Below are 15,989 nucleotides of genomic sequence, written 5' to 3'. Positions count from 1 at the left end.
AGGTGCACAAAAGGATGAATGAACGGATGCTTAGTGGCCTATCGATGCACACATTAAAAGTGCATGAAACCCTGTCACCGACCTTAACTTGATTCAATGTCTTTGTCTCTGGTTCTTCCAACTGCCTCTGGTTGGATAACAGTTTTGCCCTCTTGGTATCTAAACAACAGCCTCCAAGATACTTACGTGTTTTCAAGATAGGAGAGGGTAAGCAAACACTCTAGAGTCCTGAATTTGGATTGGAAATAGCAGATTTTATGGCTTATTGTGCAGCAACTGTAGACCGAGATTTCCTATCTTCCAAGCAGGTCTCGGGACTCCATCCTTCCCTTCTGCTCACCTCCCCCATCTACCCAGGAAGTCACCAAAACTTGACTGTTCCGATTCAGAAATGCCTCCCAGTTCTGGCCTCTTCTCTCCATCCCACAGCCAGTGCCTCAATATCTGCCCAGCATCTCTCCCCTGGACTTGAAGTGTCTTAACCAGAAGCACTTGGGTAGCTCAGTCAGTGGAGTGTCTTTTTAAAAAAATAAAATAAAATAAAGATTTATTTATGATAGAGAGAGAGAGAGGCAGAGACACAGGCAGAGGGAGAAGCAGACTCCATGCCGGGAGCTCGATGCGGGACTCTATCCCAGGACTCCAGGATCGCGCCCGGGCCAAAGGCAGGCACCAAACCACTGAGCCACCCAGGGATCCCCAGTCAGTGGAGTGTCTTGATTTGGGCTCTTGATTTGGGCTCAGGTCATGATCTCAGAGTATTCCCCACACCCACTCAGGCACATGCACATTCTCTCTCTCTCTCAAAAAAAAAAAAAAAAAAAGTGTCTTAACCAGCGCCCTTGACTCCATCTCTCCCCACCCTGGTCTTCACCATCACCAGGGCTATTTCCCCATCAAATGCTAGCTAACCCAAACCCCTACTGCATCAGGTAGGCTGCTGGACAGAAGCAGAAGGAACACCCAAAGGGGTTTCTTTTCTTTTTTTTTTTTTTTAAGATTTTACTTATTTATTCATTTGAGACATAGAGAGAGAGAGAGAGAGAGGCAGACACAGGCAGACGGACAAGCAGGCTCCATGCAGGGAGCCCGACGTGGAACTCGATCCCAGGTCTCCAGGATCAGGCCCTGAGCAGAAGGCGGCGCTAAACCGCTGAGCCACCCAGGCTGCCCCCAAAGGGGTTTCTAAAGAGAGTTTAATGCAGGGTGAAGTGAACTGATCAGGGTAGAGATGCACCTGGGGACTAGCTGCCATGGGAAGCTTCCACTTTCTGGGCCTGAGGGGCAAAGAGAGGAAAGCCATGTACCAGAGCCAAGGAAAGCCAGAGCTATGGCCACTGCCTGAAATGTGACAAGGCGACGGGGGCGGGGAGGGGGGGTTAGGGGAAATAAGTACCCCAACCTATCACTCTTCCTGTCTTCCAACCACAGGGCCAGGGAGCCTAGGTGAAGCAGTGTATGGAGGAGAACAGGGTAGAGGATGACTGGACTAACAGGAAGTGGGGAAGAGAAGATAGCCAGCACACACACCTGCAACCTAGATCCACTCCTTCTCCGTCTCAGGAGCAAGCCCAAGTTCGTGAGTCCTGTACACCAGGCACTCTGGCCACACTCTCTCCCTACAACAGCGGTTCCCATTAGTGCCTCCCACCACCCCCACGCCCAAGCTTATTACCCCAGACCTACAGTCCTTTCATGACTTCCCACCTTGCCAGGTGCTATTCCCTCTGCTCATCTTACACCTTCCCCACTTCCTACCCTCTCCCCTTTTTTACATGTCAAACTCCCATTCATCCTTCAAGACCTTTCTCTGATGGCACCTCCTTCATGCAGCCTTTACCAAGTCCCACACTCAGAGTATCTCCTCAGCTCCCACATAGACTCCATCAGGGCAGTCATGGCCTTGTTCTGGGACAGTTTGCTTGTCTATCTCCTTGTTCAGGCCATGAGCTCCTTGAGGTTGGGGATTGAGTCTACTCATCTCTCCATCCTTGACTTAAACACAGCCCATAAATATTCATCGAATCTATGAATAAAAGATGAGGAGAGGCCTTCTGTTTCCTTCTAATTCTCACCCCCACCCCTCTTATTTTGCTCCCACAGCAGAGAGGCAGAGCAGGGCAGGAGTAAGAAAGAGAAAAGGAAATGTTTACTCCAATATCCACCCAGGGGTTTTCTCTCCCAATCGGGCTCCAGGCTCGGCCTGACATAATATGGGAAGTCTTTCTCCTTGGCCTTTCTATTACTGGACAAGTGCTAGGTTTGAGTTGAGTGGACCTAAGGGAACAGCTCTGTCTACCAGGCCCCTGCCTTACCCCCAGGACATTCTGTGGTAGCATCCACCCCACCAGGAGAGGCCCAACCATCCACTGTGGTCACAAAAGGGACTCTACTGCCCCTGTTCATTATAAGCACAGACATTTTGTCAAAGCATGTCTGACTGGGCCCAGGAGGTAGCAGGGTGGTGAAGCAACAAGGCTCATTCCTTCCCATTCTACAGAATTCATTCATTTACAATGTGTACTGAGTGCTCCAAAGAGCCAGGCACTGAGGACACAGCCCTGAATGAACACAAAAGGTCCCTGCCTCCTGGACCTACAGTCTAGTAGGGGGGGAGAAGATGGGGGAGAAGATGTTGAACAAGTAACTGTTGAGACATTGTGTGGGGACTATAGAGCAGGGGAGGAGGCAGCAGAGGAAAGGAGCAACCAAGAGAATAAATAGAATGAAAAAAAGCCAGAACCAGAAGAATCCTCACAAACCAGCTCCTCTTCTCCCTTCTCCCTAAATTCCAGAACTCAAGGGACGTGGAGAGGAAGCATTACTGGCCAGGAGTGGTATTGTATCCGTTTCCTGGGGCTGCCAGAACCTACCACAGAGGGGGGTGTGGGGTTGAGGAGGGTGCTAAACAGCAGGAACATATTGTGTCATGGCCCCAGGGGCCAGAAGTCTGAGATGAAGATGTGAGCAGGGCTGGTTCTTATGGACATTGTGAGGGACAGCGTCTCAGCCTCTCCCCCAGCCTCTGGTGGTCTGTGGGCCATCACTGCTGCTCCTTGGTCTGTAGGTGGTGTTCTCCCTGTGTCTTCACAATGTCTTCCCTTTGTCCGTGTCTCTTTCTCTTCACAGGGCCTTCATGAGTGTGTGTGTGTGTGTGTGTGTGTGTGTGTGTGAGAGAGAGAGAGAGAGAAATATATGCTAAAAAAATTTACCATTTCAAGATGCCTGGGTAGCTCAGTGGTTGAGCATCTGCCTTCGGCTTAGGTCATGATCCCAGGGTCCTGAGATCAAGTCCCACGTGGGGCTCCCGGCAGGGAGACTATCTCTCCCTCTGCCTGTGTCCCTGCCTCTCTCTGTGTCTTTCATAAATTAAAAAAAAAAAAATCTTAAAAAAAAAAATTTACCATTTCAACCATTTTGAAGCATAGAGTTCAGTGGCATTAGGCACATTCACAATGTTGGGCAACCATCACTATCATCCATCCCAGAACTTTTGCATCTTCCCAAACTGAAACTGTCTGCATTAAACACTAACTCCCCATTCCCCACTCCCCTGGCCCCTGGGAGCCCCACTCTGTGGGCTGTCTCTATGGGTCTGACTGTTCTAGGTGCCTCATAAGTGGAATCATATGTTTGTCCTTTTGTGTCTGGCTGATTGCACTTAGCATGACATCTTTCAAATTCATCCATATCAGGACACCTGGGTGGCTCAGCAATTGAGCAGCTGCCTTGGGCTCAGGTCATGATCCCAGGGTCCTGGAATCAAATGCTGCATTGGACTCCCTGCAGGGAGCCTGCTTTTCCCTCTGCCTATGTCTCTGCCTCTCTGTGTGTGTCTCTCATGAATAAATAAAATCATAAAAAAAAAAGATTCATCCAAATCTGCATGGCATTCTTTTTAGGACAACACAATCATAGTGGATTAGACCACACTCTGCTCTAGTATCATCTTATTTTAACTTGACTGATTAATTGGCCTTATTGCCAATTGCAGTCACATTCTGAGGTACCTCAACATATGACTTGAAGGGGGGTGGGGGACAATCAACCCATAGTAGGTATGCACTGACCAAGACAGAGATGGGGAATACAGAACAGGCATCTCTGACGGGCAGAGTGGGAGGGGTGGATGAGCAAGGTCTTTGTTTTGTTGACCTCTAACCCTCTATACTCCCTACTGGGGCCAGTTCCCTGGCTCATTTCCCCAGGCTGGCTGACTCACTACACAGGAAGGGATGGGCAGGAACAGCTGGCTGGTGAGCCAGGGACCTCTCACCTCTGGCCAGGCCTAGCAGGGCCTCCTGGGGAGTCCCACACACCAGCCCTCCCCACTCTGGGTCCCACCTGGATGGCGGGTGACCACTTAACCCTCAGAGGGAGGCCAAGGAGGCCCCTTTCTCCCTTGACAATGTCCTTATCCAGGGGCCCAGCTGTCCTAGCCCAGAGGCTTCTGCTGCAAGTCACATGCATCCACACATATTAAGCACTCCCTTCCTTTTCAACAAATATGTATTAAAACTCACTGAAGGCCTGGTATAGGCCCTAGAGATAGAATGGCAAATAAAAGGAACAGCTATTTTCCCTGTGAAGTTTACATTCAAGTGGAAGGAGACAAAGACAACAAATCAACCGTAGACTGAGGCAGGTGGTGAGGAGGGTGATGGAGGTAACAAAGCAGGGGAGGAGGGAACAGGTGGGCTGGGCTGGGCTGAGTCATTTGTAAAGTTGAGAAGCCATCCACTAGCAGAGATCCAAAAGAAGGAGGGATCCTGGGCATGAGATCCAGGCCCAGGCCTAGGGAAGAGCAAGTGCCCTTCCAGGCCCCAGGAGGAGTGCACCTGTTGACTCTTGAAACAGCCCAGAGTCTGGGGAGTGGGGACCTAGGGTGTTGGGAGAAGTACTCCATAGTCTGTGGGCCTTCAGGAATTGGGTTTTACCCTGAGGATGTAGGGATGAAAAAGCAATAAGAACAAACTGTCCCATGCCTTCAGGGAACTTCCAGTCTAGGTTTGGAAGTGGAGCATTCCCCAGACTTGAAGCTTGCCTTGAGAGGCTGGAATGCGGTCTGCCCAGTGGGTGCGGGGGGTGGGGGTGGAGTATGGGAAACACCGCAGGTCTCAATTTAGAAGCCTGGTTTTCTGTGTCATTGTTGGTTTAAGACTCTGTTCAGAAGGGGGTTGTTTGTTCATTTTAAATTTAAATTGGGAGGGAAAGTGCAGTAATCTCTGGGTTAACCACTTTGGCCTCTCCAGCCACAGCTAACCCTATGCCATGCAAGGCAGGACACAGCATGTGTGTCTGTGTGTGCGTGCATGCACACGCACGCATGCACGGGGGCAGCATACAACACCCTCCCCAGCCAGCCCCTTGGGCCAAAAAGGAGATGGTATCTTCCTCTCATCATCTTCCCTTGTCCCCTCCAGCTTTAGTTTCCTGGGACTCTTCCTTTCTGCTGGAGGGAGAGACAGGGCAGGTACATGAGATGGAGGAAGGAGCTGGGGAGACACTTTTGGGCGTGTGTGTGCCAAAAACAGATGTGTACAAGCAAACAAGGTGATTGGGAGAGAGGAGTGTGGGCAGAGTCCTGGCAATGCTGTATGACCAGAGCACATTCCTGCGACGCCACAAATTTGGGAAAACAACTCGCAGATCTGGACAAGTTCACTTGGAGGGGGGAGCTGTGGCATGGCCCAGGGCCAGAGCTAAAAATAAGGAAGTATTTCCATGCTGAGTAAAAGCATTAGCATCTGTGGGTTCGTGTGGCATGGAGAGGAGTTTTGTCTGCCACCAGGCACTGTGAGGCCAGAGAAGAGGGGAGGGCTGGGCCCAGGGGGTGGGGGGGCTGCAACAGTGAGCAGGACAGTGCTTCCCCTAAGGAGAAAGAGAGTGCTCCCACTGAGAAGATTCTGGAGGCTGGCCCTAGGTCAGCACCCTGTACTCCCCAGTAGCCAGAGGGAGTGCAACAGTTAAGGAACCCAGAAGGTGTGGCCTGGAGCAGGAGAGAAGGGAGGCAGAATTTCTTGGACTTTACTATGTGTGGGATATTTTCTGTAGGGTTCCACAGTGATCCCAAAATGTAGGTGAGGGGGTGAGCTCACACAGGCTGACTCCTGGGTCATCAAGAGGGATCCCCAAAGTCCCCATCCCTCAGAGAAGCCACGCCGCATGCAAGTGAAATGGGAACCCACCAGGGTCCCATCATGCCCTCAACCCACCTTTCATGCAGGAAGCAGGGAACCTCAACTTTGGAAAAAGTGGGAGAGCAGTGGTGGGCACCACTCCCCTGGAGTACCCAGGGAAAGATCCTTGTTATAAATATTTATGTTAATAGTATAATTTTTTATATGTATTTTTTTTTTTTTGGAGTTCGTTTTGCCAACATATCGTATATCACCCAGTGCTTATTAACAACTGTCCTTTTTTTGTGTAGGTTTACTGTTGCCAGGCACTGGGCTCAATGTTTTACATGTGCTATTGATTTAACCCTCAGAGCAACCCTATGAGATTAAGTGCTCTCATTACTTCCTTTTTACAGATAAGGAGACAGGCTCAGAGAGGCAATGGAACTTGCCCAAAATTGCACAGCGTGTATGTGGCAGAGCCAGGACTCCAGCCAGATCTGTCAGACTTCAGAGCCAGTGTGTAATGTGAGAAACTAATGCTGTTACGACCTGTCCTGATACAGAAATATCTCCGAGATATACAGTAGTAGTTTTCCATTGTTGCTGTAACAAATTACTACAGATTTAAACACACAGTTATTCTTTTGCATTTTCTAGAGGTCAGAAGTCTGACACATGGGTTTCACTGGGCTGAAAATCAAGGAGCCAGCAGGGCAGCATTCCTATTTCTGGGAGCTTTCAGGGAAAATTTGTTCCTTTGCTTTTTCCAGCTGCTAGAGGCCACCCTCATTCCTTGGCTGGTGGTTCCTTTCCTTCAGCATTAAAGCCAGCACTGTCCGGTCTTCCTGACATTTTGTCACATCTCCCTCAGACCACAGCCAGGACCACAGCTCTGATTTTAAGGATCCACGTGATGAGATGGGGTGCACTTGTATAATTGAAGATAAGCTCCCCATCTCAAAGCTCTTAACCTTAATCACACCTACAAAGTCCCTTTTGCCATGTAAAGTCACACATGCATGGGTTCTGGGGATTAGGACGTGGACATTTGAGGGAGGAGGCATTATTCTGCCTACTGCATATGATAAAGATGGAAAAAGGCAGGGATGCCTAGGTGGCTCAGCAGTTGAGCACCTGCCTTCGGGTCAGGGCCTGGTCCCGCATCAGGCTCCCTGTGAGGAGTCTGCTTCTCCCTCTTTCTGTGTCTCTGCCTCTCTCTGTGTCTCTCATGAATAAATAAATAAATAAATAAATAAATAGATAATCTAAAAAAAAAAAAAGATGGGAAAAGGCAAATGCTCCAATAGCAAGGTGCCAAAAAATGGTGGGGAAAGGGAGTGAGTAATAATACATATCACTATTTGCATTAAAAAAAAAAGCCATAAAAACCAGTAGTGGTTATTGGGGAAGGACTAGAATGGAAGGGGATGGAGTGGTCAGATGGAGATGTATTTTGTCATTATGGAAGTGTTCAAACATACACTAGAGTATGGAGAGAACTATAATGAACCCATATGCCCATCACCGTCCATTAACAATTACCACCATTTTCCCATTCTTACATCATTTGCTTTCCCTCACTTTTGGGGAAGGGGCTGCTGAGGTGTTTAAAGCAAGCCCTAGACACCAGATTATTCTAGCCTTAAAATTTTTCAGGATGAATCTCTAATAAGAGAGAGGATTTTTCAAAAATATACTGCAACACCATCATCCTCCTAAAAAAATTAACAATATTTCCTTAATACCAATATTTCCTTAGTCAATAAATATCCCCAATCGTCTACAAATTATTTTCTTTTTCTTTTTTTTTCTTTTTTTTCTTTTTTTTTTTTTTAGTAATTGATCTGATTGAAGGAGGATTCCAACCAGGTCCACATGTTGCCCTTGGTTGATATGACTCCTTAATCTTTTTCTTTTTAATCAAAGGATTTGTTTTTTAGATTTTTATTTATTTATTCATGAGAGACACAGAAAGAGAGGCAGAGACATAGGCCCAGGGAGAAGCAGGCTCCCTGCGGGGAGCCCAACACCAGACTCATCGATTCCAGGACCCCGGGATCATGACCTGGGCCGAAGGCAGACACTCAACCGCTGAATCCACCGAGGTGTCCCAGTATGACTCCTTAATCTTAATCTAGAACAATTTCCAGCAGGGACACTTCTCCCTCTCTACTCTTTTGTATTTTTATTTTTTTCAATCATGTAAATGTTAAATTTTAGATGTTAAATCATCTAAAGTAAAATTTAGAGGGAAATACCAACCTAGTGCTCTGTGGAGTTAGCTCAAGCAGTGGGGACACAAGGGTAAAGGAGATGGTTGGGGGCGGCAAAGGACCCCCAAAGTTCCAGGTGGTAGATGGAGTCAGGGAACCCAGGAGTCTGGCGTTCTGGTGGGTTTCCTTCCTTGCTCGGTAGAGGTGGGGGTGGAGGGACACCAACTACACTCTAGCCTGGAGTAACCTGAGGAAAGCCCCTGAAGCCAAAGATGATACAATCATTCTAAATATGCATGGTGGTGAGAAACCACAGGAAGTCCACCATCCACCAAACTCAGCCAAGTGTTGTACCAAAGCATACCCAGACTGGGCAACTGTGGAGACAGGCAAAGCATGAAACATAGACACAGCCAAATGAAACTGGAACTCAGATAAATGAGTTCAGGTCCTCCCTGGCCACCAGCCACCTGCACTGTCCTATGAAACTTGCCTGTGGACTTTGAGGAACCACAGCTGGGGGGGGCAGGAGAGTGGGTAGTAATATATTTTAGCATTTGTGTGCATTTACATAAAGGACCCATAAAATCCAACTGAGAGTCAAATGAGATCCTGGATGTGGAAGGAAGAGTGGCAATTTCCCCAGTTAATATTGCTCAACAGCCAGATCTCCAAATCCCACTCCTCCCCAGTTCCCCACATTATTTCTGACTCAACAGAGGGATTGCTGCAGGATGAATAAGAGTTTGCCATGAATAGGAAAGTTATTGGAGACAAAGGAAATGAATGACAGGGTCAAAGGCAACTGGACAGGAAGGAGGCAAGCAAATTCAGAGAATTAAAAGGAATGCAAAACACTAAATCATTGTGGGATCTTGGACTGGATACTGGAACAGGAAATGGACATTAGTGGAAAAATTGGTGAGATCAGAATAAAATCTGCAGTTCAGTTAATAGTGCTATACTCATATTAAGGTCTTCGTTTTGACAAATATACCATGGTCATGTAAGAGGTTAACATTAGGGGGAAGCTGTACTATTTTGGCAAATTATCTGTAAACTCAAAGACACTCTGGAATTTAAAAAAAAAAAAAGCTATTAAGAAAGAGAAAGGAAAAAAAGAAAAGTAGGGCAAAATGGCTAGAGCGTATAAGGTACTGGAAGTAGGGAAATGGGTGAGAGACATCAACACAGCCAGATTGCTGGGGGGCCTCCTATATCATGCAGTGGTATCCAGACTTTACAGTCTGCAGGCAGTGGCTCTGTGGCAACATTCTCCCGCTCTGAACCCTTCCCAGGTGGACACTTGTGAAAGCTTCTTACTGCCAGGTTCACCTTAACTATAATTCACCTGTCCATACCTGCCTGAACCCATGTACTAAGGTCCCATGTCTTACACACACACACACACACACACACACACACACATACACTGCCACTCCAGGAAGAGCCTGTGTCCAGCCTCTGATCCTCCTCCTGAATCTAGAACTACCACTCAGAACAGAAGTCAGCAGCCATCCCCGCTCAGTATGGTAGAGAAAAAGCAGTAAGTCTCCTAGCTCCACAGCTGTGGCAAGGGAGGTTCAGAAAGACAGGCCAAGGTGCAAATACCACCTGTGGTCATCCCCTAAGATGCAGAGAGTCAGCTTGCTCTGAGGCATGAGGCACGTTCAAGATGAGGCCACCATGAGGCATCACATGCAGCCCCTTCACCCTCCTCTCCTGTGGAGAGGCAGGTTAGCACATGTACCCTGGAGCTGGGCTGCCTGAGTTCAAATCCTGCCTCTGCTGCTTCCTAGCAAGTTAATTAACCAACTCGTGCCTCAGTTTACCTGTTTGTAAAATAAAAATCGTAAGACTATCAACCTTATGATAGCTCATCTGTGAGCTAAATGAGTTTATATAGCAGGTAGAAGAACCCCTGGCACATCATATGTGCCCACCCAGGTGTTATTCTTTGGACTATTTTTTCACTGAGTATCCCTGGAATACCTACAGTGGGTACCACAGGAGCTGATAATCTCGTTGGGGAGATTTTTATTTTTTTAAGATGCACGAAGTGTGATATGATCATGCAGGACAATGTTTGAATAGTCTAGTGGATGATTCAGAAAGAAATCTCTTTTTTTTTAAGATTTTATTTATTTATTCATAGAGACAGAGAGAGAGAGAGGCAGAGACACAGGCAGAGGGAGAAGCAGGCATCATACAGAGAGCCTGACGTGGGACTCGATCCAGGGTCTCCAGGATCACGCCCTGGGCTGCAGGCGGCGCTAAACCACTGCGCCACCAGGGCTGCCCCAGAAAGAAATCTCTACAAGAGTACGGGAAGGGGGGAGAGCAGACTGAGGTGACCAAGGGTACCAGGGAATGGGGGGGCCCCACTGTCCTCAAAGCCCAATCAGCAGCATCCAGGGGAGGAGAGGAAGATGGGCCTGGGCCTGGAGCTGGGAGCTGGGGCTAAGGATGGTGGAAGTGGGAAATTAGACATAGATGCGTAGATGCAGGAGCACACACAGTACCCCAGATGTGTAAATATCCATCAGTTAAGACAAGAGGGCTTTTGTGATGATTTTAGAACTGGAGCATTAGCTTTGCATACGTTCAATCGATACATATTTATCAAGCACCTACTGTGTGTCAGGCACTGTTCAAGTAACGTGGGACACATCTGCAAACAGGGCAGTCCAAACCACCCACTCCAGTAGAGTTTAAATTCCAGCAGGAGGAAGCAGACCATAGATGGGAAAAGTCTCCCCTGTGTTAGAAGATGAAAGTGCTAAGGAAAATGGTGTAAATGCAAAGGGAGTTGGGAGGTTTGGGAGCAGGAAACATGAGCAGGAAAGAAGAAAGCAAAGCTTTAGGAGTAAGACAAAAATATATTAAATATTCATTACCTCCAACTCCTTCCCACTCCCTAGTCTCTAAACAGGACAGATCCTGAGAAATACTTGACGCTTTACTGAGCTGCGGGAGTGGAATTAGAGTATACAAACTGGAAATGCCAAGTGAGGGCTCCACCATTCCATAGGGACAGAAGGCTTGGACACAAAGGGAGGAAGAAGCTGGGGCAGGGGACAAAGGCAGGGGTGGCTGTCACAGAAAGGGAGCTTGCAGAAAGATTCATTCAGAAAGGGTTTTTAATATTTATTTATTTATTTATTTATTTATGATTTTATTTATTTATTTGAGAGAGAGCATGCACACAAGCAGGGTGGAGGGGCAGTGAGAGAGGGAGAAGCAGACTCCCTGCTGAGCAGGGATTCCCAAAGCAGGGCTCGATCCCAGGACCCTAATAAGATCACGCACAACCAGAGCCAACTGAACCACCCAGGCGCTCCCACAAAGGGTTTTTAGAATGGCGTGCTCTGGCCTGCAACCTCTCTCTTCTCATCCAGCGCCCCATGGCATCCTCATGAACTGCCCACTATACGTGGGTGATGCCACGTTGACTATTCGTGTTTAATGCAGTGGAAAGGTACGGCTGGAGTAGAGCAACCCAGGGCAGCCCAAGCCCAGAGACAGTGCAAGGCAATGGGTGGAGCGATGTGTGCAGAGTGGACAAGTGAAGACAGGGGGTCAGGACAAGGGTAGGACAGTTGTTTGGGCTTAGGAAGAGTTCTGAGGGCCTGGCCTACAGGGGGGAGGAATGAAGCCTGAGAAACCCACTGGGAGCTGGAAGCAGAAGACCTGAAGCCTTGATCTTTGGCTGTAAGTCACTATCTCCTGCCTTATGCTTGTTTCCTTATCTCTAAATTGGACAACTCTGCAGTCACGGCCAGGAGTGGTACAAGAGATACTTCACATTCGTGAAGCAGGTATGGGATTGGAGGGAGAAGCGGTCACAGGTGATGTGAATTTTGGAGCTAGTGGGTGAAAAGCATGGCTTCTGGAGCAGAGAGGCCCTCAAAGTCATGAACTCTGATCTGGATATTTATTTTGAAATTCCAATTGCTTCTGTAACAAGTTACCACACATTTAGTGGCTTAACATAACACATTATTTTACAGTCCTGAAGGCCTGAAGTATAAAATGAGTTGTTCTGGGGCACCTGGGGGCTCAGCCAGTTAAGCATCTGCCTTCAGCTCAGGTCATGATCCCCAGGTCCTGGGATTGAGCCCCACTTTGGGCTCCCTGCTTGGAGGGAGCCTGCTTCTCCCTCTCCCTCTGCTGCTCCCTCTGCTTGTGCTAGTTTTCATACTCTCTCTCTCTCTTTCTCTCTCTCTCTAGTCAAATAAATAAAATCTTTAAATGAGTTGTTCTTTCAGGTAGCTTTAGGAGAAAATCAGGTTCCTTGTTGCTGCCAGCTTCTGGAAGCAGCTGCCTGCATTCCTTGGCACATGGCCGCATATCACTCAGACCTCCGCTTCTACCTTCACATTTCCTTCTCTACCTCTGACCTACCTGTCTCTTCTCATAAGGACTCCCAGGATCACACCTGCCCCACCTGCATAATCCAGGATAACCCCTCTATCTCACAATCCTTAACTTGATCACATGCATGAAATGCCCTCTGGTGTACAAGGTGACATCCTCACACATTTGGGGGATTGGGATGTGAAGGGCCATTAAAGGAGAACTGCCTAATAGGCCCTCGGATAACACGATGAGTTTAGAGAGAGGCAGCTCCAAAGAGAAATGATGAGAGGGAGGGAGCGCTCACGGAGAGCTGAGAGGAGAGCACATGGCAGGGAGCAAAGCTTGAGGAAGGCCCACTCCTCCAGTTTTTCCACACAGGTTTTGGGGAGCGGGTCGGGGGGCGCTGACCCGCCAGCAAGGGATTGGCTGCTTCGGAGAACACAGAAGTTCATCAGGTGAAGTATACCTTAGAGGAGCTCACCACCAAAAGGAGAACACACAAGAGAACATGAGGAAAGTCAAGAGTCACACGTGAGGGAGATGCAAACAAGGTAATCCACGGAGGAAAAGACCGGGGCGTTCAAGGAAGGCTTCATAAGGGACGGCATTTGAACTTAGTAAGAGAAGCAGGGAAGAAGTTTCTAGAAGTGAAGGGAGTGAACCAACATGGTACAGCACTGGGAAGGCGGAGGGAGAACTGTCTAGAAAGAAGGGATGGTCGGCAGGGTAAAATGCTGCAGCAGCAGGAGCAGGGAGAAAGCGAACCCCCAGAATGACCCCTGGTGGGGTGGCCAGGAGGGCGTTGGGGGCCAGTGAGAGTGCGGGTCCTGCGGTTGCCTCCCGCGGCTAGAGGGATGAGCACTCCCGGGGAGATGGGTGTGGCATTAGCCCGCCTGGCCCCCGACGGTTCAAATCTTACCACCAGGGGGCGCACAAAAGCCAAAGTGGACCCGCAGCCTGAATCCGGGTTTTTCCAGAAACAGGATGCCCTGAGGGAAGGGAGGGACCGTTCCCCACTCCCAGCACCACAAAGTCTGGAAGCCCTCTCTGCCTCCATGTGATCTCTGACTCAGGGGCTTACCCAGATTTTCCCCTTCCAGCTAAAGCAAACCATATTTTTTCCATCTCTCCCCTTCCTGGTTGTCTGTAGAACTAACTGCCTGTAATAAACACACTTTGGCTCAGAGGCACCATAGATCGTCAGAATGGAGGGGACCCTGCCATCTCCTAATCCAAAATGCTCGTTCTACAGGTGAGGAGCTTGATGCCCAGAGAGAGGAAGCGACTTGTCCAAAATAAACCCATGGGTCGGATCAAGAATTCAGATCTCCACACTCACATTATAGGGACTCCCTTGATTGCTTGTAATTTGGAATTTAACTATAGCCCCCTCCATTATTTCTGGAGTATAAATAGGAACAGTAATAGTAACAATAGCTAACATTTCTAGCACAGTTGTGTGTCAGGCACTGTACTAAGCCGTCTCAGTGGATTACCTCATTCAATATGCACATTACCCTAAGAAGTAGTTTCTATCATAAGCTTAAATATTTACTGAACTCCTCTCACCTATGTTGGTGAAAGGGCAGGGTGGGAGGAGTAGAGGAGAGAAGAATATAAAAAGATAAAATCCTCTTTCCTTAGATTCTAGATAGGCGGCCTCTGCCTGAGAGCAGCACAATGGGACATTGTCTGATTTTTCTACCACTCCCACACGCTGCCTGCCCCCACCATCCTCAGTGGACACTAGATTAGGGTGAGTGACAAAGCACTACCAAAATTCCTCCACTTGGCCACTCTTGGTATTATGCAACACGGAGGGGAACCCTGGTCTCTCTGCTTCTCCTTACTCATCACAGTAGGCTCCCAAGAAGCATTAGAACACGTGAATGGAGTTCCCCAGAATCCAGTTCCTGCTGTTCTGGCTGGGATCTCTCCTCCCCACCAACCCCTGCCCACACACACACACACACACACACACACACACTGTCCTCTCTTCTGGTTTGGCTGCACTCTCTAGCCTACACCCCTTCACCCCATCCTCTTCACTTTGTCTCTCACCTGACCCATTTTAGAGCCTCCTAACTACTCTCCACATGTCCTCACCTCACCTTTTGTGTCCCATGCTCCCCTCACACTACTCAGTTGTAGGGCCCCTGACATCACGTGACACCTGTCACCTTCCATGTAATCCCTCAAAGCTCTGGGCCAAGGTCTCAACAGACAAACAATCATCCTTATCCAAGGGGCTTGCCGCCTGTACCTCCTGCCCTCCCCCCACGCAACTACCTAAAATACAGGTAGCCATCAACCTAAATCACACAGCAGATGGAACTCGCTCCCTACCTGAACCCCTCAGGGGCCCCAGACCTCAGAGTGCAAAGTGTGCGAGGGGAGGCTCCCCGTCATGTCATCAGCTGGGTCTCCACCTCTACTTCCCACGGATCTCCCCCAACTATGAGCTCCAGCCCCAAGCTTTGCCCAAGATTCTCCTGTGAAGCGACTTTTCCTTTGGCTCAGCAGCATCACTTCCCAACCTGTGCCAGAGGCCCCTCCTTTGAGCTCCCTCAGCCCCAGCTCTATCTCTGTGACCCCGAACAGTACTCTCTCCCATTGTCTGGCTGCCTGAATCCCTCCACCAGTGGACACCCAGCTCCTGCCCCTAATGATGCCCCTTATGAACAGATGCTGAACAATGTTTTTGAATGAATCAATGAGACAACTGAGAGTGGTCATAAGCATTAATATAAGAGCCACAAAGTGCGACACCCTCCATTTCTGGTGGGTGAAATTTGAGTTATGTTCTTTTTTTGCTTCTTGGTATTTTCTGATGTTTCTTGCTTTTGTAAAGGAAACTTCATTTTGAAAAAAAAAGATACAAAGGGGCTTGGGGACTTCAAAAGAAGAGGGAATCGTTTCATCCTTTGGTGAGAAACAGGAAAGGAATGTTTGAGGAGCCTCATAGTTTCTACAACTGAAGAGGGTAGGGCCAGGCAGCCAGAGGGCACACACCACATGCCACAGCGAGGACTAGGCCACGCACAGTCGGGGAGCTGAGGAGGGCGGCGTGGTCCAGGTAGAGCGGTGCTGGGCACGGACACAAGACAAAGGACAGAATGCAAGATGGGCAGTTTCGCCTTGGGTCATTGAACACTGGGGAGTTACAGAAAGTTGTTGAGCTGAGGAGAGCCGAGCTCAGAACTCAGCATCCAGAGGTGTAGAGCTCAGGATCGGAGGCCAAGGGGCAAGAGGGAGGGTGCTATGGAGTAGAGGCAAGAGCAGGAGCCGGAGCCCG

General features: G+C 48.7%; 1 long non-coding RNA gene across 3 annotated transcripts in view; it reads right to left on the bottom strand.

Annotated features, from left to right (window-relative positions):
* LOC144297363 (uncharacterized) overlaps positions 1–15,989 on the bottom strand; it is a 49,549-nt gene that overhangs the window by 31,253 nt on the left and 2,307 nt on the right. The window lies entirely within an intron of this gene.

The sequence above is a fragment of the Canis aureus genome, chromosome 25, assembly GCF_053574225.1.
Source record: "Canis aureus isolate CA01 chromosome 25, VMU_Caureus_v.1.0, whole genome shotgun sequence".
Taxonomy (NCBI): Eukaryota; Metazoa; Chordata; class Mammalia; order Carnivora; family Canidae; genus Canis; species Canis aureus.
Note: the sequence above shows the minus strand (reverse complement) of the source record. Positions and strands in the feature narration are given on the sequence as shown.